Source organism: Pelecanus crispus, chromosome 7 (assembly GCF_030463565.1).
Source record: "Pelecanus crispus isolate bPelCri1 chromosome 7, bPelCri1.pri, whole genome shotgun sequence".
NCBI classification, from domain to species: domain Eukaryota; kingdom Metazoa; phylum Chordata; class Aves; order Pelecaniformes; family Pelecanidae; genus Pelecanus; species Pelecanus crispus.
This window is the reverse complement of record NC_134649.1, coordinates 44,032,481-44,058,356: the sequence shown is the minus strand read 5'-3', so window position 1 is coordinate 44,058,356 and position 25,876 is coordinate 44,032,481. Positions and strand designations below refer to the sequence as shown.

Sequence of the window (25,876 nt, the reverse complement as noted above, 5' to 3'; positions counted from 1 at the left end):
GATGTCACTTTTGGTAGGAATTATTATAGGCTCTGCACCATCTTCAGAAAAGGTGACGCTCCTCAGAAAGGAAAAGCAGCTGATGAGAGGTCTTGAAGGAGCCTTGAACGTTTGCCTGCTTTCTTCTCCATCAGCAGCGCAGGCTGGCTGTAATTATATGTGAGCTGGTAGTAGACAATTTTATCACTTAATGCCTTTGTTTGTTTACTGGAGGATGGCAAAGACATCCCCTGGGATTAATTTACCAAGGTTACACCTGCGGGAGCAGGACACAGGGCTGTGAGATCCCTGGGGCACGGGGAAAGTGGCCCTTAGGGTCCATCCAAACGGTAGTGTGATGTGGTTCTACCTTACCTGGGAGCCTTCAGCCTGTCTCCACTAGAAATCTTGCGTAATCTGCATTTTTATGTTATTCTTTAAGAGAATCCTGGTCCTGGCGGCCATGGACCCGGCGGGCGCCGCTCCATCCCCGGGCACCCGCACGGACCCGTTGGATGGGTTTCCACCTGCGGAGCCCTGTTGCTTTGGCGCTGTTTAAATCGGCGGAGCGTTTAAAAAGCTTTCAGCCTTGGCAAGCGTGTGCAAACGGCGCCGAAGCCAAAGACCGACCTCCTGCAAGCGGCAGCTTTGGGAGCCGTCCGGCGTTTTTGGTATCTGCAGCAGGTCCTCGCTTCTGCTGCAGCAGCGGGCTCCCTGGCACCGTGCTGGCGGCTGGGGCTTGCTGGGCAGAGCTTTGGTTCTGCTGGAGATAGCCATGCTGGCATTCCCCCAGCCGATTGAAGTGATCAGCTGCCTTTTTCTTTTTCTTTTTTTCCCACCCCCCCCCCCCCCGTTCAGTGTTTGTGGATCCAGGCGGTGTTACCTACTTGTTTTTCTGGGTCTAATAAAAACTTTATTCCTCCCCTGAGCCCACAGCCGCCAGGCTGCGCGGTGCAGCTCCTAGAAGGGGCTGAGCAAGGGGTGGTGCATCTGGGATGTTGGAGTGGCCGGGTCTGCTTGTCCTCAATGTGCTCCAGATCAACCAGGCGTCATTAGCATTTCCAATGAGCACTTGGCCTTTTGGTGCGAAGCCTCTGCTCGCCCCGTGACCTGTGCAGGGGCCACCTTCTGCAGCGCATCACTTGGGAAGGCTCAGGAAAGGTTAACAGAACTGTTTATCCATTTTTTGCTCAATTTTTTACTTCTTCCTGTCTTTCCTGTTCTTACCCAGCCACTCAGCTATGGGGAGAGAGAGAGAAAAAAAAAAAAAAACCACGACAGGTTTCCTTGCAATATTAGTTTGAATGTTCTGGAAAACAGGAATCGTGAGTCATCGGTCCCAAATTAACGCTTGTGTGCTCTGACATGTAAGAGATGGGTCACCTCTGGAGACAGGAAGAGCGTGGTATTGCGCTCATAACTCTCAAGGCTACAGTTCAGCTTGTGTCGGCTCTTCCGTTTATAAAATTCTCATTGGAGAGGCTTGTAAACACCTCTGTGTACATTAGTCGCACTCTGGAATTGAGGGTTTCAGCCTGGGAACAGGTTTTAAAAACAAACGACCCTCTTGTGTTGCTCTTATGCTTTAAAACTCAGCAATGTGAAAGTTTCTTTACATGTCCTTGGAGCCTGCAGAGATCAGCAGTTTCTGGAGGAATTTGTTCTGCCCGGTTTCTTTTGCAAAATGTAAATACAAGCCACAGGTTGGAGATGGATTTCTGGATTTTGAGTCTCGAGAGTCTGGTCCTGACCTCCTTGCCGGCATTAGGAACAACAGGTTTCTCTGCATCACCCAGGGAATTTTTGCTAGTTGAAGGACACTGGCTTTTCTTCTTTTTTTTTTTTTGTCTCCTTTCTTGCTTTCCCCCTATGCGCCTACCTTTGCTAGACCCTGCCTTCCTCACAGCAAAGGAGGCGGCTGCAGATTTGCCACGATCTCCAGTCCGTGTCACCTGGGCTGAGGTCAACACAGCGTGGGAGCACCCATGGACACCTCGGGGCTGCCGGGGCTGGAGGAGCAGGCGCTGCCCTCCGGGTGAGCCCTCGTTTCATCCTCTGATTCACTTAACGCAAAACCATCTCTGGTTGCGTGTAGATGTCCCCTTCTACACGCGTCGGTGGAGCCAGAAGAGGTTGCTCCATCCAGCTTTAATTGCCTCCCCGATAAGGAGGTCTGCGAGGGTCCTGTACCGATTTCTGCCCAAATGAAGGGCTGTCTTGGCCGAGCAGAGGTGCCTTTCACCAATGCAGTTCTCTCTCCATAACTTTGCTCCGCTACTTTATGCTATTGTCAGGCAGTGCTGGCTTTGGCTTTCTTTTTTTCTTTTTTTTTGGCAGAACGAGAATAGGACAATATTTATACACCTTCTCTGTCCATCATGAAATCATTATTTTTTTTCTGTAGTGCTTGACTTCTGTCACTTTGGTAACCAGGATAGACCTGAAGGGTGTTGATTTAATCAGGTCGTGGAGTCCTAATTGGTTGATAGTGTTTAAGGAGCCAAAAAAAGTCCCAGAACCTACCTAGGTGAAAAACAAGTACCCCAAGTCAAGATGAAGTTCTTCCTTTGCTGAAATGTGGTTTGGAAAAATATTTCACCACTACAACTCCTTTCAAGAGGTTGACCTTGGATCATTAATCTTAAAAATATGCAGTGCAGATGAGGGTTTTTTTTTATAGAGAGGGAAGAAAGGCCGCATTTTTCAAAGCACCTCCCTAGAATTAGGGGAAACAAAACCAAAACCCGGAGTGGTTGATAAATGGCGTACAGGCTAATCCAGGAGTGACAAGAATTTCATGCCATCGGAATCAGCTTTATTTTGTTAATTTGCCTTTTTTTTTTTTTTCTTGCCCTCCTATTATTCTTGTTGCAATTTGCTATCCATCAATGTGTACGTGTTAGTAAGCGCTTTAATTCTGTGTGAAATGGTAAAGCTGCAGCCTTGGAAGTTGAAATGCTCTGTTTTTAGCCGCCACTAATGTACCTTATATCCACGCTTGGTCCTGGCTGCTCAGCTCGGGTGGCCCAAGGCCTTCTGCTGAACATTTGGGACGGTTCACTTTCTGATATCTCTGATATCGCCCTGCGCTGGGTGGCTACAGGCGATGGGGAGCGGTAACGCTCCCGGGAAGGGAGGGAGGGAGGGAGCAGAGCCGGGGTGTTTGGCAGGTCGGATCAGCGTCAGGCGAGCAGCTCTCTGCCCAGCCCTGCCTCCCGGCAGCGGTGATGCCAGCCTCTCGGGAGCAGAGGTGGTCACTCGGGCCATAAAAAGGACCGGAAAGTGCCACTTTGGATGCTGGAGACGGTCTTTGAGGGTTCAGCTGGATTACAGCGGGATCTGCCTCGACTGCTTTGAAGTGGTGGCGGAGCTGGGTGTGCCGCTGACCGGCCACGCGCAGGGGACATCTCTCCATCTGGAATGCAGTTTGTGGTGGATGGTTTCAACCATCCAACAAAAACCAGACGGCCCTTGGTCAGGCGAGGGTGCCCTCTCCGGCTTGCCATCTGTACGCTCGGCCATCGCTGCGCGCTGCTGCCAGCACAAACCTGCTTTCGTCTCTCCCGCTGCTCCCGTTTGTTGCGGTAATCTGCTCTTCCTAAATACATGTTCCTGTAATTATGTTTTTGGTCGCCAATGCTACGTAAGAGCTGGCTCTGGTAAAGCAGGAGGGCAGCGCTGGAGGGGTAAGACAGGCTCTGCCTGCGCTCCTGGATGCGGATGTGGCGGCGAACAGGACGCGTGGGATATCTGAGTGTGTTAAACGCAGGAAGTTAATGGAGAAATAGAGCCGAGTCCAGAAATGAGCAGATCGGCAAAAGGAAGGTGGTTGGTAGAGGAAACAAAAGCTTTTGAAGCCAGGGCACGAAATAAAGAGGAGCGCTCTCTTGGCCCGGCACGGCTGCGCATTTGGGAGAAGGAAGGTGCGGTTCCCGTGCTGGGGAGCGACGTGCGGGGCTGGAGGGCTCGGGGGGACCCCGAGAGGCGCGGGGGCTCCTCGGGCAGGGGCCTGGCTCCGCAGCGGGCTGCGCGTCGGGGCTGAGACCTCGCCGGGCAGGCAGCCAGCCAGGTGTCGAAGTGCTTCTCCCTGGGCTGCGGGGGAGAGAGGTTTGAGCAGTAGCTGTTCTCCAGGGCTGGCCGGAGAGCCCCCAGCGTGCAAGTTGTTCTGGTTTTTAATTAAAAAAATGTATGTTTTCCTGTAAATGCTTTTGGGGGGTCAGTATCGTTGAAAATATGCCCTTCGTTAAGGTTCTTGTTGCTAGTGGAAATTGGAGGTGACTAATTTCTAGAGCGTTTCGTCTTTTATTGGCCGCAGATAAGGAAGGAAGCAGGGCTTGTCACGGCATTTAGCGCTGGGGTGGCAGTTCCCAGATTTTACCCTGTTAAAGTGCGTGTCATTTCCAGTTAGGCTTTAGAAAAAGGTGAGGAAATTTCTGTGTATTTATCAAGGAGTTTTATTTCCCAGTCTTTGTTTCTCAATTTTGAGAACTGTTTTGCAGGACTAAGTTTGCATGGAAGAACGTGTTTATCTTCAGAGAAATTGGGAGGTGGAGAGGACTCGGGTGGTTTTTCTAGATTGATATTTCTTTGGAAATGTCCCGACAGGTGATAGAGCTACGACAGTATTTGCTGCTTCTGGTTCTTGATTTTTATTTAGTATTTGATAGTTGAGAAGCGCCTTTCCGGAGCGCATGTGGGCATCAGCTCTGTCCCACCACGGCTGGGGCTAACGTGGCCTCGGGCGTCTGCGTGGTGCGTCACCGTGGCTCGCTGGGAAGCCTCAGCGGTGATATTTCCGCGTGTGCTCCTCTTGGGCAGCCATCCCCGGGGTGAGCACCCCATTTGGGATCCTCACGGCAGCAATCCCTGCGCTCGCAGGGGGAGCGGGGAGCCTGGGGCGGGGCTGGGGAGGGCATCGTGCAGAAGGACCGACGCGCGGAGCCTCTCGCGGGGGTGGTGGTGGTGCTCAGCCCGGCATCCACGCAGAAAGAGATGGGAAAAGATCCTCACTGAGAGAGCCCAGGGCTCGTCTTTGAGTCAGCGTGAGCGTTCACGTACGGCAGACGCACGTCTGCGAACGTAGCGCCTGAGCTGGCGTAGGATGCATCAGCGCAGGCTCTCGGAGCGACTTCTGTCAAAGCTAGCCTGCGAGGGCTTGCTTTGGTTTAATGGTGAAAAATACAGTAAAACTGGAGGCTTGCCTAAATGCCCTTACATGTGGGGTGTACGTGTTTGCTCTGCTTGGAGCTGCAAGCCCCCAAGTCGCGTTTGTGTGATTTAAGTGCTTGTGGATAGATCACACTAATTGGGACACCAGGCAGGGCACGTTTAAATGAACACAGTAAGGAGCTGCGTAATTAGGAGCCTTTCAAAAAATACTCTTTAGACTCTCTCTGGCACTAATGGAAAATAGCAAATGCTCTTTTTTGCTTGCAGTTGTGCACCTTCAGACTACTTGCTCCTATACCAAAACAGAGAAGGTGATGGGTAACGGGAGTCTCTATCAATTCCCTCTTGATTCTGTTCTGCAGAGGCAAAGTTATGTCAGAAATGTCCAAGTGTAGACAAAGCTGCACCCACGCAGTCTGTCTGGCAGGGCTGACTCAGTTTGGCCGGCCGAGCTATCTGTTGGCAGCCCCAGCTCTGCCCGTGTCTGGCAGCGATGCTGCTGTCTGCTCCCGAAGGCGGGGCTGGAATTCACGACCTGCTGATGCACATTCACCGTCCCGTCCAAGTTTATCACGTAGGGGTCCAGGAGTGACTGAAGGTCAGCAGCAGAACGCTTGTTAGAGCTGCGTGGTACTTCTGGCCGCTGCTTTATATGAGGCTTTGCAAAGATTAACAAAGGCGATCTTGCAGTTTGAATTACACTGCTGGAGATCTGCATATGCGTTCCTTTCCTCCTCCACCAGATCCTGATGATGTTATATATTTTAGTAGATGAAAATACTGAATTAGCACTTGAACGAGACTTAGTTTGAGCCAGAGGGTAGGAATTGTAGCCATGGGTTAGACCTCATCTTCTCCCCACCTCTTGCTGGGGGCTTGTCTCAGATGCTACAGATGCTGCCGGGAGTCTTCTCCAGTGCACTACTGCTGAGAAGCAGGATCACAGCCCTCTTCAAATCAGTGGTGAAACCAAAGCCAATGTGATAGAGTTCCTCAACATTTACCCCACGCTTACAAATATTTGATTATGAAATCTGGCATGCACGTAGGTAAATATTTGCCTAAATGAAGCGGCCCAAACTTGCTGACGCCAAGGATGGCTTGCTCTTCTTGGCTTTGTGCGAGGGTGTCGTGGGAATATAGGGTACCTGACACCAAACACTTGGCTATGAGAAGGTTGATCTGTAACATGGAAGAGTTAATTTCTAATGAAAGGGGAAACCTCAAGGGAGAAGGTAGAGAATTTGTAAAACAGGAGTGGTAGAATTTCAGCCCTTGCAAAAATAGGCGACCAACAGGGTGATAAAGAGGAGGGGTTAAAACAATGCAGATGCGATTGGAAAAGCTGTCTGTACTGGGGAGATTTAGACATATTAGAAGACGCCCTGAAAAAAATAAATGAGAAACAGAAAAAGGAAACTTTTTTTAAAAAAATCTTTTTCTTCCCATCTACCTTGTGCCAGGTCTGTGCGCACCTGCACACCTGCAGATTTCTGTGCGCACCTGCAACCCTATTACAGCTAATAAAGGTCTGAGCAGGCAAAGGTCTGCTGGAATGGAAACACTGAGAAACTAGAATTGTTTTTTAATGCTGATTTATTCAGAAGAATGGTTTTAAGTTTTTAATGTGTGAATGCAGTTCTGAATATATATGGGGTGTTGCACATCTGTATTAACTCTTTCCATTGTATTATTTCCTATTTTTAATGCTTGAGGCCTTGTTAAAATGGGTTTTATGGAAATGCTTATTCACACATTTATATAAAATGGGTGTGCATATAATGGTCCATTTCAAAATGAAGCTAGCAAATTGTAATTTCACGTTGTAGTGTAAAAGAAGTCTGTTTTTGGGGTAGTGTTTTTTTGTGATTTCCCCCCCGCCGCTGCTTTTTCACTTAGAGCCCCACGCAGTCCCTGCCTTTGTTCTCCTGGCTCACTCACTCGTTACTGCGTGCGTCTCCGGGTTGCAAGAAAACAGTCAAATGCTGTGGTCATTCAACTCTGAAAGCTTATAATGAGCTTATCAGGAAAGAACTATAAATATATATCTCGTACCCCTCTTGCATTGGGAGATGCTTCCTCAGGCCATGAATAATTAGGTTGGCCCACCTAAGCCTAATTACAAGCTGTCTCACCATTGAAAATACCCCCTGGGTAACATCGTTAGGACTCTCTTACCAGGTTAATGGGTTCTCTGTACTCTGAATATTAGGTTGACCTTTACCATCCTGACCAAAAAGGCACTATACGGGATTGCCATGCCAATTTGTGACTCGTTAGCTATTAGGAGCATCATCTCTTCTCTTCCTTGAATGGTGAGCTCAGAGGGAAAGGGCAAAGCTTGTCTTGATCAGGCACTTGGGATTCCATCCATCAGCCCAACAGTGCAACTGTAAAAACTTTGAGAATTTTTGGAATTGCAAGGTAGAAGCAAGCCCTTAATGTCCCTGGTTGTATTTAGAGCCGCTGCAAAATTTGATCATTTGCGCTTCTGATGTGATTACCTTTCAAATCTGCTCAGTGTTGTCTGGCAAACTTAACCCACCTGCTTATCTTTAAGAAAACAAATGTACCAGTTATTGCCGACTAGAAAATGTGAGTTGATCTGTGTGGTTTTTTTCTTTTCTTTTCAGTGGGCTTGCTGTGATTTTGTTTTGACAGATTGAGCTGTGTTTCACTTTGCTTTCATTTTTCACCCTGTCAAAAGAATTTTTAGTGCAATTTTTTTTTTTCTTTCCCGTGCCTCTTGCTGTCTGTACGGATCAGTGCACTGAAGCAGTGACTCCATCTCCTCTGCATTACTTGCTCGCAGCTCCCCGTGCTGCAGAGGCCTGAGCTGAACCTTCCCGATGGGAAGCTCAGGTCAAGCCTTGGCCATCGTGGTGGGCAGCACCTTCTGCCATGGGCAGGACATGCAGGAGAGGTAGGGCTGGGTGAGCCTCCAAGGGGGGGAACGTCTTAAGCAGTCTGAAAGTTTTCTTTATTTTTCACTTGACTTGTGCTGTGTTTCTTCTGACCTGCCCTGGGCAGCGTGCCTTTGGCTGGATCATCTCCGATGCTCGGGGTAAGCTGTGCAAAATATTGCTCTGCCTCAGTGCTGGAGAGGATGTGGGGCGGTTGCTATTCTCAGCTGCAGAAGCTGGTTTGTTGAAGTTGGTGTGTGTAAGGGTTTAGGGGTTTGACTTCCATTCCTGCCCTTGGCTGAATTACGCCCCTTCACAAGCCCATGTTGCAGTTACTGTATTAATCTGGGGAGTCTTCATGCCGTTGTTTTGATGCATTGCCTGTGTTGGAGGAAAGCATGTCTTTAACTAAGTCGATTAGAAAATGACAGGGTTTACATCAAGCTCACTTGAATATTGGCACACATAAGCTGACCTGGCACCGCAGGGCTTACTGATAAGTGAATGTCCTAAGCTCCACTGATTTAAGCAAGCGGAAGCTGAGATGAGGTTTAAGCGTACCACCTTCATAGCAGCAGTTTCTGAATAGCCTCAGTAATGGAGTCTTCGGGGAATTGAGCGCAGGAGATGGTGTGCGTGTGTTAGTGGAGGTGTGGTCCCTGTCCCTGGGGAGCCTCTGCTCTAAGGAGAGCAGAAGTACAGTAACACGCGCGGCTGCCAGCGCTGCAGCACGCGTGCCGCTTGAAAACGAGATGTGCCAGATCCCTCCTGCACCGAGGGCAGTCAGGGCGTCAGATATACATCTTGGTTCGTTCTTTTAATCGGGCAAAAGCCCCACGTTCGTGCGGTGTGTGTGCACGGTGCTTTTCCTAGCCATAAAGGCTGCGGGTCCCTGCCATGCTCCCTGCAGTGGCAGGTATGGCCGGTCCCTCTTGGCTCGGTGCTGGGGCTGTAGTGGTGCGTTGCTCCCGTGTCTCTCACTGCCCTGGGATATATTCTCCAGGGACCAGCTACTGCTGCTCAGCCTGCAAGGAGCTGAAGTGATCATGATCACGTATCAAATCCCCAAGTACTTTTTTTTTCTTTTTCTTCTCCTTCGCTCTAGCTTGGATTACTTGTTTTGCATGCAGTTTCCCTTGTTTTATGGGCCACGTGTGCCATTCTTGCCTGCTTAATACTTCATTTCTTAAAACCCTTGAATTCAGTTGCAGTGCAGTGACCAGCAGGTCTGGCTGTATTGTGAAGTCTCCCAAATTCTCCCTCAGTCTCTAGAAGTGTGCTTAGAACAAGCAGAGATTTATTTGCGTAACTGGTCAAATGGAGGTTAGTGTGAAATAAAATACATGCTCCTCTTGGCCTCCCCTGATGACGGGTCAGGGCGGGCTTATTTTTTCTGGGTCCTCCCATTGTCAGAAACTCTCGAGGATCTGGGCTCTGGTCCACTTGCTGTCAGTAGTAGTTTACTTTGCTTCTCAGTAAATTCTCCAAGTTTGCAAACCTCCCCCAAGGCTATCGTATGACAGCATCCCTCACATGATGGGTCTGTTAGTGGGGGAAAAAAATGTACTTTTGTATTCCAAACATAGAGCCCTTACAGTTATGTATGAGTGAAGCGTTCAAAGGATGCGAAACCTTTGAAGTCTGTTCGGGTGTCTCTTCTCCCCTTCTGCTCCCCACCCTCCCTGGTGCTTTATCATAGTGGTGGGGTGAATTTGCCATTCCCTGGATGAAACGGAGGGAGAATGGAGGAGAGAACGACAGGGCGGAGACAACGCTTCTGGCTCGGGTGGTCCTTGAGCCACAGCCTCTGCCAGGTGGGGTACTCTTCTGGGGAAGCACCGCCGCGCACTTGTCCTCCTGAGGCAGTCACTGCTGCCGTTCCTTGAGACGAGTCTATGGAATAGGAGGACGTTTGGCCTGACAAACTGTGGCCTTTCTTCATAGTCTAAATGAAGCCAGTGCCTTGAAGCAAGCCAGTTCAGTGCCTACGTGACACACGGTTGTGTTGGAGCTCTCTGAACGGCCAGGGGCCCAGTTCAGGTTTTACCTTGAGTCCTGACCCTGAAGTGTGCCTAGGCAATTCCCCTCTCAGATGTCCCTACAACTTAGGACCCAGCATGATGGATACTCCTGGATCTGCTGTGTGAGGTGCTTCGGCAGGGCCCGAGGATGGGCTGAAGTTTGGTCCTGGAGAGGAGTGATTCATCTCCCAGAAGATCTCTACCTTGAAAAGGTGGGTATTCAGTGGCACATGTCCCACCTGGAGCTGAGCATCCTGGTCCTCTCCTGTCTCCGTAAGTTGCAACCGCGACGCTGTGCTCGAGCACTGAGGTGATGCTGGAGAAGGTGGCTTGTAAACCACGTGCGAGAGCCAGTGCTAGCATCCTCACCGGTTGATGTGACCCTGGCCAAGGTGCCTGTTACGCAGCTCCTGAAAATGTGGCTGTAGTGACTGACTCCTGGGCTTTCCAGGCCCAATTCTCTTCAAGTTGTTGGTTGAGAGAGTTACTATCAGAATTCCCTCCCTTGATGCTGGAGAGAGACTGAAGATGAAAGGAAGGTGGTGTTAACAGTGGAAAATAGCTTTTCCTTTCCACTCCTCCCCTGTGAATGTCAAATGCTTCATTCTGCCTAGAGTTTAGCTACAGGTTACATTTAAAGTGTTTGTTGAAGCTGAAAGTGGTTACACTGGTAGCTTAAAAGAAATAAAAGCAGTGACTCGAGAAGATAGAAGACAAAGCGGCAGCGGGGTTGTAACGGACTTATTTATTGCAGCCTTGAGAGCAAGAAGTATTACAGAGGACAGAATTCCTAGAATGTTTATATAAGGCTGTAAGAAATTGATAACAGCTCAGATATGTTTTGTTGCATGCTGCTGGGAGGAATCATAAAAGTAATGCAACAAAGTTTTCAACATTGTGTTACAGCCCGTCCATTTGAAAGCCTAATTTGCCACAATGAAAACCTTTTAATTTGTTCTTCTTGCCAACTGCAGTTGTGTTTACTTCCAACTTCTGTGCATTGCTGCTTGCAGGATTCAGGTCCTTCAGGCTGCTGTCCTTCAGGGGTGAATAATTTCTTCTATTCTCAGTCCTTTAAAACAAAAAAAAGAGTTTAGGATTTTGCAGAAGCGTGTTTCCCCACAGAGGCGTTTTCTTATAGGTGTTATTTGTAAGGCAGGGCTTGTCCTCTTCTGTCATGCTAAGAGCTTTGGAAAAACCTTTCCTAATGTTCTTCCCAATTTGTCCCGCCGAATACCATTGTCCCACTGGCCGCATGAGGCTTTGCGCACCGGCCCGTGGTGCCCAGCAGTGGCATGGGGAGGGGGCAGCTTTCCTGCAGCCCTCTGCCCAACCTGGCAGGACCAGTTCTGGAGGATGTTGGGGGTCCTCGGTGATGGCTTGGGCCCTGCCTGGCCACCCCCCCTTGCAGCCTTGGAGCGAGTACAAGTTAGAGACCTTGTAAAGACTCATTTGGGTTTTGGCGTTTAAGACATTTTACAGCCAGAAATTCTTCTCTCCGCTCGCTGTCCTTCCACCTGCCCAAGGCAGCATGTAATAAATCTCAGCGTCTCTGAGCATCCATAAGCCACCGCTGGCACATGAAGTTACTTTCACCTGTTTACTTTCTGATGCTCTCTTTCAGTGAATGTGCATTAAATTGTTTTTCAGTGGGATCTTCCCTAAAGCAATGGCAACTTATGTCCCTTCGGGAACTGCATGCAGCATTAGAATGAGAGCCATAAAGATAAAACACACAGGTTGCTTATGTCCAGCAGGACTAAAGACTAAAACCAACAATAAAAGAGATGCAGGAGTGCTGTCTTTGCCACCTTGCAAGGTCCCTGGTCTCCCTCTGCAGAGCTGCTGGAGGGGGTGGTGGAGCAATTTGGGATGGGTTGCATGTGGTGATGCTGAGCGATTTGGGGCAGAGGCTGCCTAGCAGTTACCCTGGGTTGGAGCTGATACCTGAGAACATGGTGCACACAGTGCCTTGTCTTCAGTTTTGTGGGTACCTTCGAGACGACTGTAGATGCTCATTTAGCCTTTGCTTGCCAGAGATTTGTTTGCAGAACAGGCACGATGGTTTAAGAGGTTATGAAGCCCATCTGCTGTTTGCTAGTGCTGTTTCAAATGAGGAGAGTGTGTGTGGGGGTGATAGTGCTGACAGACTGTTCCAGCACAGGTAGAACGGGTTTGGTCCAAACTGTTAGTCAGCAGTTGAGTTCTTGAGTTGCTGCAGCTGTTTTTAGCACACATCTGCCTATGTTCTTATATTACTTCAAGGAGAAGTCCAATAAGCTGGACACAGGATTGCTGAGCAGCATGAAAGCAACTCTAAAATTATTGGCCTGCTAATTTTAAGCCGTTGCATTACCCTGCCACTTGCATCAATGAAAGCAGCACTTGCCACTTAGTTTCTAGCACGTCTGTGACAGGAGCAATGGAAAGAAGGATTTTAATTGCCATTTCTAGGTTTGCTGATGATAAAGGAAGGAGTCTGGATCTGATGTTCTCTGAGCAATCGTCCCACCATATCTCACAGAAGATGATAGCAAAGTGCTGAATCCCATTCAGTCTGTTCCCACCAGGAAGGAAAATCAATGGAAGGACATCTAAAATAGTGGTGACTGGGGAGAGTGGGCAAAATAATATGGCACTTGGACGAAAGGACTCAATTCTGTTTGTTCTGATGATAAGAGAATGGGGTTGAATGAGAATGTGTGTGCTATTGGTTTCGGCACATCTGGTATTTTGTGGTGTAGTTTTACGTGAAAATGAGGTACAATCTTAAGTTGCAGGGTCTTGACTATGAGGGTACTTTATTTGAAACTTATTGAACAGTAAAATGGTGGTGCTGTGGAAGGACTGAGATTTTCACAAATCAGTGTCTATCAAGTTGGATTTCTGAGTTTAGATACCAGGAAAAGTGTCTTGACACTTTTTGTTATTATGTTACTCTTAGGTCCTGAGTATCTTTGAACCTTCACTGGCTGTAGAATGAAGTACAAGATGTTCAGCACATCCGATACTTCCTATGTACAAGGTCCAACCATGGATTTGAGTGCCTGGCACCTCTAGTAAACATCTTGATTCATGTAATGTAAGCTTAGGACAAAAAAAATTGGAATCAGATGCTTCTTTATTTTTTTTTTTTCTTCCCTGTTTCACTCCTAAGCCAAATGGTTTACCGTTGAATACAGCTGAATTGCTTGCTTTATCTCATAGAACAAATAGGCCTTTGTTCCTCTTTTGGAGTGATGTTTTCCTTAGCTCTGTGTTGTAGCTTAGCTATACCCTACCTTCTCTCTTGATCTTTTTGATTTTTTTTCCTGGAGCGCATGCAGTTGTAACGGTCTTGAGTTCTGCCTTCACTAGCAGCTGACGGAATTCTCCTTTCCATGCCACAAGGAGCTGCTGCATAGGCAGCGGAGTTATACTGATAAACTCCTTGCTTTTGTGTTGGGTGTTTTGTTTTGTTTTGATATAGTATGCATCATTTCCCATTTGAAACTGTTTTTATTGTATGGTTGGAAAAACCCTCTTACTTGGCATGGGCAAAGGAAGCGGAGTTTAAAAGGAAAGAAAAAAAATACTTAATCTGCAGCATTTAATTTTATAAGCAGTATTTTGGGGTTCCTTTTGTTACGTGCTACCTTTTGAACTCTGTAAACCACCATGCAGATCTAATTCACAATAGCGTCACTGTGTTAAGCTGCACAAGTAAACACTTTAAATGGGAGGAAGCACCTGCATATCGCTATTGTCTCTCTTCTTCTATGAGCAAAAGTCTCTGGGCTGGCTCTATTCAAGCCAAACCTTCCAGTAAGTGGAAATCCACAGGCAGCAGTAGGCAGAAAGCAAATCTCACTGCCTTCGGGCTGGAGGAGCGAGTGTGTGTGGTGAAGGACAGCCGGTCATGGAAGGGAGCGTAGGTGTGCGTGTAGGCACCCGCACACGAGTGGGCTACCAAGCGCTTGCGCATCTCCTCAGCCTGGGCGACGAAAGAGCCGGTTGTAAGGATTGCAGAAGTCGGCAAGGTAGGTTCATGCAAAGCTTGCTGTATAGGGTGCTGTTGGTGGGGCTGGGGGCGTTGATGAACCCTGAGGGCCACGGTGCTCTCAAGGTTCATAATGCTCTGAACTTACCGCTATTGTCCTGCTCGTCGGGTTTGGGTAACCAGATGTTTGACTTAATTGCTTTCCTGTTGAGTTTGTACGTTTCTTACGGACCGGCACCGTTCCTTGGTGAGGAACTGGTTAAGGCATCACGGTTATAGATTCAACCTGTAAGAAGTTTACAAGACAAGCTTTAAAGCTGGAAAAGCTGGCTTGTATAGAAGAGTCTTAAAGGCTAAAATCTCTTTAGTTTACCCAAGACAGGTCAGGAGGTGACTTATCATGGTCTAAAAGTATCCACAAACAGAAGATCTTTGCTGGTAGAGAACTTCTTTTGATCTAGGAAACAAAAGCGTAAAAAATTTCAGCGACTTGAAGTTGAATTTAGCTAAATTCAACTTAGAAAATACTAGGACAGATTTTCTGTCTCTAGTGCTGTGTTAATACTGTGGTCTGTGCCTAATGAGAAGTTGTGGCAGTGTAGAAATCACTGGATAAAGTGCTTAGTGTTGTATAGGAGATCTTGTTAGAGTAGTGTCGCTTTTGGATTTCTAGGTTTTCAATCTCTACATGTTAGAGGTGTTTGGTGGTGTTGTAGTACCTGGAGAGTTGGAACTACATGTCTGTTTATTAAGTGTTCATTTCTTGGAGTTTGAGATACCTTTGAGATGCTAGTAATTATTTTATTAGTCCTTCTAACATCAGTTTCCATGTAGGAGAAATTGTCTTTGTGCCCTCTAGTGGAAAAACTCTTTATTTGAAGGCTTCCAAACTGGGGGAAGCTCTTGCAAAAAAAGTGGAATGTGTGGGAAAGGCCATAGAGGAGCAGAGCAAGGCTGGAGAGATGAGGGGTTGCAAGAGGCGGACGTGCTTTGTGCTTCCTCTGCTTCGGTCCTCACAAAACTATGATGGTAATTACATACACAGGCGTGTGACTTTTTCAAATGGGGAGGTAAGCGAATATGAATAGAGAAAGGAGAGTTTATCCACTGCTCATGTCAGCTGGGCTTGGTGAAAGTATTCTGATGACTTGAGGAAAACCTGGTCTCAGCAAGCTCTGAACCATTGGTGATTGCTGTCGATGTTCCATGGGGATGTGGTGGGAAGAGGAGCAGAGCAAAGCCCACTCCAGATCTTCAGTGGGAGAAGGGAAGACCCAGAAAATAAGGGATCAGAGAATCTGACCCTGATTCCTCAGAAAAGTTCCAGAGCAATTTGTGAACAGCAGAGAGGAGGATGAGGTCCAGAAGAAAAGCTGACTTATAAAGGAAAAAAAATAGGCAAATCTGTCCAACGTCCCTCTTTAATGGGATAACCGGCTAGTGCATGAGAAGGCTGCTGATGTGACCAAGCATTTCTGACACAAGCAGAATTTCACATCATCTTGGTGAACAGCAAAACTAATCGAGTACCAACGTGATGAGGAAGAGGAGGGTGTGGTGGTGGCTCTGGAGGGAGCAGGCGCTGAATGACCGAACGCAAGAGGAGGAGCAGCAGTCAGGGTGCTACGCGGTGATGGGGGCTGTTGTGGATGGACAGCTCAAACAAGTCAACGGCGTCCCGCGGTTTGAGAAGAGGAGTCAAGTCTCTGAGTCATCGTTACAGAAGCGTTGTGTGTAAGACAAGGCTGATAATTGCTTCCCGCTGCACCGAGGGGTGTTGGGCGGTGCACGGCAGGAGGAAAACAGTCACACTCGCAAGTCTGGAGATGAACCGCACAGATGGGAGGCTCGGCAAATGAGGCCGGAGAGGGAAAGCTGAAGGAATTGTATTTGGAAATATAAGCCTGAGTGCAGGCAATGCATTTCCTGACTCGTAAAAGATTTCTGTAAAAAGGATGATGATCAGCTTTTAGTACCCACTGGGGGAAAATACCTTTATTTGCCTAAAAAAAAAAAACCCAACCATTCAAGGTGTGGAGTGGGGGAGAGTTTCTCACTAAGAGGGTAATGAAGCAATAGCAAAAGAAATTGTGAATCTGCTTCACCGGAGGATTTGCAGAGCAGTTAAACCGGTGCCTCTCACGGATGGTGTGATTTCTCCCCCGACTGTTGCCTTCTGTCCATCCACCCACCACCCAAGGCCTATTTTAGTCATTAACCCACCAAGCTGAACTGTTTATTTCTGTTGCTAGAGGTGCTTTCAGGGGCCGGGGGTCAAAACCAGTAGCAGTGTTGTAGGCTGTTGCATGGCTTTGGGATATAAATTCTGCTCTCAGTACAGTCATGAAAACTTCAAGCACAGATGTAGATCACAAGAAATTGCTGCTGTCCCATACATTTTTCCTTCCCTCTCTGTTTCTTTCTGGAGCTGTTCATTTGGGATGTTATGAGAGGAACAGATGTGAATGTGATGGAGTCCCCACACCTCCCTCCCATCACTGTCATCCTCCCTTTCCTTGTGCTGGACTGTCATTCTTGTTTATTTTAGTTTGAATTATAAGTGCAAAAACTGTTACAATGCTGTTTATTTGCTGTGTGTTATGAGTCACTGTTTGTATTTGCTGCTGTTTTGCATTGCCTCTCCTCTCCCTCTGTCTTATGCTTGCAGCCACAGCTCTCCTCTGAGTATCTCGGAGCCTCTTCTCCTGTTTTGAGTCTACGATGCTCTGCGCTCCTGTGAGTGCAGGGAAAAGCAAGCTGACAGTGAAGATTCAGGATCAGGCTTTCCGTCCTCCCCCCCCCCCCCCCCCCCCTTCTTTTTTTCTCTTTCTTCTGGCATTTTGTAAGGGTCCTTGTTCAAATGAGAAGATTCCTTAGAGACTCCTTCCCTGAGATCTCTGTGCTTAATTTGTCTCTGTCTCATTTCTGCCAGGCAGTGAGATCGATACTGCTTTTTCTGGGTTGCAAATTTTGGGGAAGGGGGGCGAATCATGTTAAAAGACCTTTTTTGAAGTTACTGACGTGCCCATGCACAATTCCCTCATCTGCTGTCATACTGGCAGGTGTTAATCCCTTCATGGGCACTTGTCACTAGGGTGGAGAGTCGGGCATCCTGCATGAGACCATAGCGTAGGAAGGATTTGAGGGGCTTTGCTCTCATGGTCTCAGCACAGCAGCAAGTTTCTTTTCTTTGCCATGCCTCAGTTTTGTGGTATGTAAAATGGGGATAAGGTTGTAACATCCAGGCCTAGCTCCCCCTGCCATGGCTCCAGCCATCACCCCTGGGTGTTGAAGCACTTCCACCATCACTTAGGGTCATAGAATCATAGAATCATTTAGGTTGGAAAAGACCTTTAAGATCATCCAGTCCAACCATTAACCTAACATTACCAAGTCCACACTAAGCCAATTAAGGGTAGACTAAACCATGTCCCAAAGTGCCACGTCTACCCGTTTTTTGAACACTTCCAGGGATGGTGACTCCACCACCTCTCTGGGCAGCCTGTTCCAATGCTTGACTACCCTTTCCGTGAAGAAATTTTTCCTAATATCCAATCTAAATCTCCCCTGACGCAACTTGAGGCCATTTCCTCTTGTCGTATCACTAGCTACTTGGGAGAAGAGACCAACACCCACCTCACTACAACCTCCTTTCAGGTAGTTGTAGAGAGCGATAAGGTCTCCCCTCAGCCTCCTCTTCTCCAGACTAAACAACCCCAGTTCCCTCAGCCGCTCCTCATAAGGCCTGTGCTCCAGGTCTCCGCTCCTCATAAGACCTAGCTCCACTTGCTAGGTTTATTTTTGGTCCAGGATAATGTTTTATGACGCATCAAAACTTTGCATGTCAAGATCACTAAAGCAATCAATCTTAATGCCTTTTTGTGTCAATCGTCTCTTGAGACAGCTAAAGCCCAAGAAGCTTGCAGGTGCTTGGCGTTTCAGCCCGAAGGCGAGCAGTTGTTCAAATGCAGCGCATCTCTGCCAAATGGCACACGGCAAGGTGTAAGGAGAGGACCGTGACCTTGGTGGCTGGCAGCCCGGTGCAAGGGGTGGCCGTCACAGCCGGCTTGCCCCAGGGCTGCCCAGGAGAGACTGACTTGTGCTTCAGTTTCCCTACCAAAGGAAAGGGGTCGGTGGCTCTTGCAGAGTACTTTGAGCTCTGTGGGTTAGAAATGCTGGGTAAGAGCTTGTTCTCAGCTGGAGATTCCCACTGACTCTTCATGGGTTTCTCCTGGTTCTTTAGGCTAAATTGAGAACAAAACTCTTCCTCCCAAGCCGTTTTAGGAGGCTCAATGGTCTCAAAGGGTTTGTTTTGAAGCTTACAGGCTTGGTGGCTGCTGCTCACACCAGCAGTGCAATTTCCGTCCGGGGCAAAGGCAAATACGAGATGCTCTGGGGCAGGGCATCTGACCGCAAGGCCACAGTGTGGCCCCAGTTGCAAGGAGCTGCTGCTGGTCTATCAGGAATTGGGGCCGACCAAAGTGGCCTGTGGGTGCTCTGGGTGGATGGGAAGGGGCTCTACCAGTTCTCGTGGCCTTGGGCGATCCCTTGTGCTTCCCCTTCTTGCTCCCGGTAAAGTGCCGTCGTTGCTAGCCAAGAAAATCGTACAGCTCCTTGTCTTTGAAATCTGAAAGGTAACGTCTTGCAAGTCACTCCATATATTTATCAAGGAGAAACAGGCAATTTGTGTCAGCTTAATAGAGCTTTGGCTTACAGAGCTTCATGTGGGAGAATTAACGACGGGTCCAGAGTCTGTCTCCGGTTGTCCACCAGCTCAGCAAATGTTTGATTGTGAACCCACTGTAAAATAGTTCCAAGCTTCTTGTGCCTCAGTTGGCAGCCTTGATAGAGAGTAGGCAGGTTTTCAGGTATAAAATGTCCATTTTGACTCTTTAAGTGTTCTCAGGTGGCCCATGGAAAGTAAATTTTTTACTTTATTTGTAATTCAAAACCTTTTAATTATCTTCAATTTATAAATCCCTGGTTTAGTACTTGAGTGCCTGTTAGAAAATGCTCATCTTTTAGTGGATAGTAATCAGTGTCAGAGGAAATGGGGAATAGATGGCGTGTTTTAAATGGTGTCAGTTCCAGCAACTGGAATGTATAATTTAAGTCACTTATATTTAATCAGCCTTTAAACACTGAATTTCAGCCTCTGCTGCTTGACTCTCAGGAAGCTGACAGCTTGTTAATGCCACTGTGGTAACACTTGAAATTTCCTTAAGCTGGTGTACGCTGCGATGTGGCTCTTCACTGCACGTGTTGGCGCTGCATCCGCAGCGGATTGTCCGAGCCAGGCTGCAGCTGGGTGCAGGGGTTGGGCTCTGCTCTGCCTCCCTGCAGCCCCAATTTCGGAAGTCTCAATTGTTTTACCTTCTTATGGAGCCGTAACATCTGCTGTAAATACCACAGCGAATGTAACAGCTGCTGAGGGTGGGATTATGGATCTGGGGTCCATGTATAACAGCTAAACATATTCTAGCAATTCAAGCAGGTTGAAAAATAAAGCGGATAAAGCTGTGTGCATTGTGCTCCGGATCCATGCGGTGGGGGTGTTTCCCACTGGAGTGAGGTTGTGCCCGGTTCAGACTGGGGTGCAGTGCCTGGAAGTGGAAAGCTTTGATTTCCTGCATTTCAGCAAGGCAAAGGTGCAATGTGGGGTGCAGCAGGTCCCCATCCTGCCTGGGGAGCGGAGCAGCAGTGCGCCGGGGCGCTTGCAGGAGCCCACCGGCTGCAACCAAGCGTGTGGGGCTGTCTGAGCTTTGCTGGGTCTGTTGGTGACATGCACACTAGTCACTGCAGTGACCGTGTGCATGATTTAAATCCACATTTTATAGGGGTGCATGTACATGTGTGCATATGTATATGCATATATAAATACATGGACACATATATAAAGAAGACTAAACATTTTTTAAAAAGCAGATGAGAAGCCCTGTATGTGTTTAGGATCGCGTGGGATTCTGGTTTCTGGCTGCATCCCCTCTGCCTGCTCCCTCGCCCCTGCCCCCATGGGCAATCTGACTGTGGATGAAATAATTCAATGCAGTTCTTGCTCTCAGCGGCTGGTTGATGGCATTAGCGGAGGGAGTGAACTTTCATCCATAAAAAAATACAACTGGGCTGCTGGGGAGTGAGCCCCAGCAGAAGGGGTCAGCAGCAAAGGGAACCCGTGCACTCTCCGTGTAACGCAGAATTCAGTTGCCTTTATTTGAAATTGCACACTGAGACAACATTATAACAGGCTGTTTGCCTACATGGGAAATAGGTAGTTTTTGTTGTGCCTAGCAGTCAAATTATATAGTCTTAAATTAGAAGCTGCCACTTCTATTTAGAATAAAACTTGCTTTTCTGTATATGCATGGGAATATCAGCGTTTGAAGCCTGCCGAGCTCTACCGAACGTGCACTGGATTTGCAAAGGAGCCCATTAATGCTTGCAGAGGTTAACAGCAAGGAGGGGGCAGCGGGGAGGAACGTCTTAATGAGACAGGGTGAAGAGTTGACGTGAGGACACGGAATGCTTGGAGCCACCTTCTGCTGTGGGAAGAATCCGGCTGCTGCTGGAGGAGCGGCAAACTCCTGTAGCGGGCAGCCTGACGGTCCTGTCGCCGTGCGGAGGAGGAGGAGGTTTCCAAACTACCTCTCCGAGACTCTCCTGCAGCCTTGGAGGTGGCTTGAACGTGGATCAGGAGGTGATGGAGGAGCTTTGGTTCTTCTCTGCTCACAGCCACCAAGGGAACTGGCTGCAGAGGAGGGGAGAGCTCCTGGTGGCCTCATTTCCCCAGGGCTCAGGGTCTCAGGTCGAGCAGGGTGGAGGTGGCAAGTTCAGCCCGAGGATTTAGCTGCCCTCCCGTGGGGCAGCCCAGTAAATGGGTGGGAGGACAGAAAATGCGCATCAGCTGGCGGGCTGTGCCCAGCGCAGCTCGGAGCAGCCTGGAAGTGGCTCCCACCGGAGCTAGCTCCGCTCAGGCTGCTGTCTGCTGGGGCTGCGGGCAAGAGCGGCCCCTCTGACTCCCACAAAAACCTCTTACACGTGCAGAGGCTCAGCACCAGCCGGTGGTGTGAGCTGGCCGGGGGTTCGCCTTCGATTTGACTCCCTCCCTGCAGCACAGCCCTGCCGCCTCTCCGCCTCCCCGCGCCGGAGCCGTCCTGGCTGGGATGGGGGAGCCCGCCGCGTTGTCCCCAGCAGATCGCAGGGCTGCATGTGCAGGGGTTCGGTTTTTTGTTATTATTCCTTAATGTCAGAAGTGTTTCAGTTCCTGCGGTGGCTCGGAGTTGGCAGGAACCAGCAGGCAACGCTGCGTTGGCTTTCAGTGGGAGTTTCACCTCGAAAATTGGGGATCAGGCCTGGAAGCCCACTGGAAATATTAAGGTTTTGGAGGAGAATATCTTACAGTGGAACGTGGACCCTTTGTCTGTGCATTTACAGCTCTCCAGATTGTGTTTAATTTTTTATTTTATTATTTTAAAAAGAGAGCAGTCTGTAGTGACAGGAAGAACTGAAGGAATAATTGGGAATTTATTCTGTGCATGTCACCTTGTTTCATATTATTGAAGTAACGGCAGAGAGCTAATAATTTCCTTGAATTTATTCACTGCTTAGAATTCACAGCATAAATTTCTGGGGGCGAAACCTCACAACTTAAATGTTCATCTAAGTTGTGAGATGGGCTCAAAAAAAAATCATTTAGCTTATTTAGTACCCCCTCCCTCCCAAGATTTAAAGCAATGGTAGCTGTTAAAGGGTCTCTTAATCTCTAGGATTTTTCCGGTTTTGTAACATAAAGGTTCATTTTATTTTGTTACCTGGGCAAAAATGGTGATATAAAAGCCTTTTACTTAGTAAGAGTGCGTATTTCTACTTTATCGCTTGGCTCCAGGAGCTGAGGTTTTTTAGAAAACCATCAGATATGCGTGAAAATCATCCATTTTGGCAGCATTGAAGTCATTAAGGAGAAGTTCAGTGTTGCATTTGCTCAGAACTGAGCGTATCAGGACTGGGTAGGTTGCAGCAGTCTGGCACGCTGAACAGCGTGGCTCTTTTAAAGCTCTTAGTGCAAGTGCATATGAATATATTTTGAGGTTTATTTTCTGCTGCACTTGATAAAACTTTATGCACTGCAATGACTGACTTTTTAAAGGCAAAATCCTGGAGAACTGCAAGTAGCCTCTTTGGGGAAACATGGATTTTACTCTTTCCCAAGCTGTTGATGTCAACGCTGTCGATGCAGGAACCTAGAGATGCACTGTGCACCTTTGCTGTTCGGGGTGCCTGCAGGTTCCTCATTTTCCTGTCTCGGGTGACACGTGCCCAGCTCTGGGTGGCCTCATCGTCATCACAGCATGGACCGTCCTGCCGGGTGGCTCTGAGCTGCTCTGCGGTCCCAAAAGCAAGCCCCTCGTGCATGCAGCTGGGAGGTTGCCTTTGCGGGGCTGCCTTGGGGGCAGCACCAGGTCGGGAGGTGAAGTATGGATGGGGTGGTGGCAAATGATACAGATGTGGCCGGGTCCAGGATGGTGGGGGCACGTTGGTGATGATTTATTTATGCCTTTGTTCAGTATTCTTACGTAGGGGATGGGGGTAGAGTGGGGGTACTTAGGGGCAGGCGTAACGGGACTGATAAGGTCTGGTTTACTGCGGAAAGGTTGGTGGTCTGTGGAAAGGTTGGTAGTCTCTTGTGATTATAAATTTTAGCAAAAGAATCAAACTGCTGGTGACAAAAAAACCAAGCAAGCAGAAGAAACACAAAAAGATCCCCAAAACCTTGACATGGTCGCAGTTTTCTCCCAGTGCAACCTATTTCCAGTCCCATATGGGAATCGCTATGCTCTGATAAAGCTGCTTCTATGGATTGCATAGTTGGAAGGGCCCTTCCCCAGTGTTGGATGCTTTATTTATTGTGTACATTCTTCCTTTCACTGTGCCAGAAATCTTTCTTCCTTGGAATATATTGTACCTGTCCGGCTTGGAAATTTCAAATGTGAACAACCCACGCTGTCCTTTCCATCCGCTACAGACCAGCAGGAGACCAAAGCCATTCTGGTGGAGACTGGCATGTCCTCTCAGGCTGCTTTGCTGGGCCTTTGTAAGGAAAGACACGGTTTCAGCTGAACGCCTTGGAATGTCATGCTTTTTGTGAGCTGGACATTGACCCCTCCCTGCTCCATGGTGAAGCTTGAGGCTGCCTGGTACCACCAGATCCTCCATCCCCCAAATCACTGCCCAGCAGTGCCCCATGGTGGCAGTGCCTGGCCCCTGGGAGAGGTGTGTGGCTCCTGCTCAGGGCTAAGCCTCACCTCCGCTGCTCAGCTCCATCAGCCTCCAGGCCAACCTGCTGTTGCCTCGTCAGGTAGTTGAACCTGTGCTGAATCTCAAAGTAAAATGAACCAGCTGTTGTGCGCGCCAGGGGAGACCTGAAGAAAGCAGAGGGCAGGTTCACACCTGTGTCACCTGTGCTGAATCTCACCTGTGCTGAATCTCAAAGTAAAATGAACGAGCTGTTGTGCGTGCCAGGGGAGACCTGAAGAAAGCAGAGGGCGGGATCACACCTGTGTCACCTGTGCTGGTGCTGACGGCTTCTGCCTGGGCCCCCGAGGTCGGGGTACTGGTAACACTGGTCTTCAGGTACCCCCCCTCAGTGTGACTGGGCTGCTTCTGCAGCCCCCTGAGTCCCAGCTCACTTGAAAGGGCATATTTGCGGATTGGGAAGACCTGGGGAAATAGCATCATTTGCAAGGCAGATATGCTAAAAGTGGGTATTTCTGTAGCTGGATGTGCAAGTCAGCATGCCAGCTCTGCCCCGGCTGGCTGGCGGGGATGCCCGCCGCCGTGCAGGCACCCACGGGAGCCTTGGTCCCCGTCCCGGCCGTCTGGCTGGGTTGGCACCGGTGTCTTGCATAAATAGCATGTTTATAAGAAGTTGGCCGATTTAGGATTTTCACCTGAGGTGCGACATGGACGTGTCGTGGGGATCCCGCTGTGAAATGGGCAGAGTGAGCCCTCTGACTGGGAGAGCGGCGGCCCTTCGGCCAAGCGTGGGTTTTCGTGCCGGAGTGCCGGCGCCATAAGGAAGCTGTATGAAAATTGGATCGGATTCTGGTGCAAGATTTCTGGCAACCTTCGACTGCAGGGAAGCAGTAGTCCCTGAACCAAATGTGCGCTTCCAGCTGCAGGAAAGCAGCCTGCCGTTTTCATCCTTCTGCCCGTTTCCCTTTCCGATCTATAAGATTTCACGTCTCGGTTCCAGCAGCTTTGGTTATAGTGCCGACACTGTTTGGATACTGGAGGAGACTTTTTTTGACAGTCACTTGGGAGCTGTTCTTTATTTGCCAAAGTTTTGGGTTTACAGTGATGCAAGCAACGTGATACTATTTAGCGGCTATAATAGAGGTCAAGGCCCTCTTGTCTTAGGTATTGTAAAAATGCCTTGTAAAAGGCTGTACGTTATCCAAATGTGCTATAGGCAAGGCAAGCAAAGGAAGGAATAAACCAGGCTTTCACAGCTGCTCCTTATAGATGAGAAACTGAGGCACAACCAGACACGCAGGTGTGTTTTACCAGCACCTGAAGTGGGACCCACATCTCCCGGGTTTTGCTCTAAAGGACTTTTTGCTTGTATGGGTTGATTTAGAGTCAGTTGCTAAAACAAGCTACGGCTGTGCGCACGTTGCTCACTGCTTTATCCCCTTCTGAGTTGAAATGCTTTGAAACGGATCCAGGATAAAGCTCATTCACTGCTGGGACATCTCTAATCTACTTTCAGGGAAGCTTTTTTTTTTTTTTTTTTTTCCTCTCCCCTGAAAAGCAGGGAGGAACCGGGAGCATGCTCAGTGTCCCGTGCCCAGGTATGAAGCGGAGGAGTGCCTGCGATCACACCCTCCGCCAGCAGTTTGCGTGTCTGGCTGGGGATCCCAAAACGGAGTGAGTGAGTGAGAGGAGGAGGCAGGTAAGGGCTGCTGAGCATGGGCTTGCGCGGCGTAACGGAGTCCCAGGGCAGGTTTTTGCTTCTCCCTAAGGTGCGAGGAAGAGGCTTGAGTAAGAGGGAATGAGCCTGAAAGGAGTTTCTCAAGGTGCACCCCCCGGCCGGCCGCCGCACTTGCTGCGGCAGCTCTTTGTTCGCTCCCTCTCCCGAGCCCATCCTTCGGAGCCATCTTGAGAGCTCGCGTTGATTTGGTTTGCTTCTAATTAAGTTCCTGGTCTGCTGGCTGTCAGGGCAGGGTTGCCCATCAGTCAGCCTGACTTGCGGCACATGCTCGGTGCCAGCCTCAGCTTTGGCTCCAGCTTATATTTTTGGAAATTATGTTTCCAAGCTGCGAGTCTGACCAAGAAAAGCTGCTGGGTGATTTCTTTTTTCTTCTTTCTTTTAAAACAATTTTTTAAAATCTTCTTTAATTTCTTGCTTCTCTGAAAATTATAAAGTTCTCACCCAGAATGCCAATGTACACATTGTTGTACATTCATGTTCCCATCCAGGTGGCTGCCAGAAAGGGCGGTGCTATAACCCTCTCCCTGTGTAGCTAAGAAGTTGTGTGTGTTCTTTACCGCATTGAAATCCTAAATATTTATGTTACAGTTCTGTTTCCTTGCTATGATCTTTACTTATAGATCGTTGTGGTTATAGTTCCTAAATGATTTGAGCTCTAATAAATAGTTCATTCTATTTCATATCAACAAGCCCAAAATAATAATTTGCTCTTTCAGGATATAAATCCCTTTTATTTCTTAAGGTATTGTTTGCTTTTACTATTAAAGTTGTTTACAAGAAATGGTTTTTAAGCAATATATTGTTCACTTGTGTATTTTGAAAGAATAACAATAAAATG

General features: G+C 48.4%; 1 protein-coding gene across 1 annotated transcript in view; it reads left to right on the top strand.

The window, feature by feature from the left end:
- The window catches only part of MAGI1 (membrane associated guanylate kinase, WW and PDZ domain containing 1), a 360,601-nt gene that overhangs the window by 35,057 nt on the left and 299,668 nt on the right, over positions 1 to 25,876 (top strand). The window lies entirely within an intron of this gene.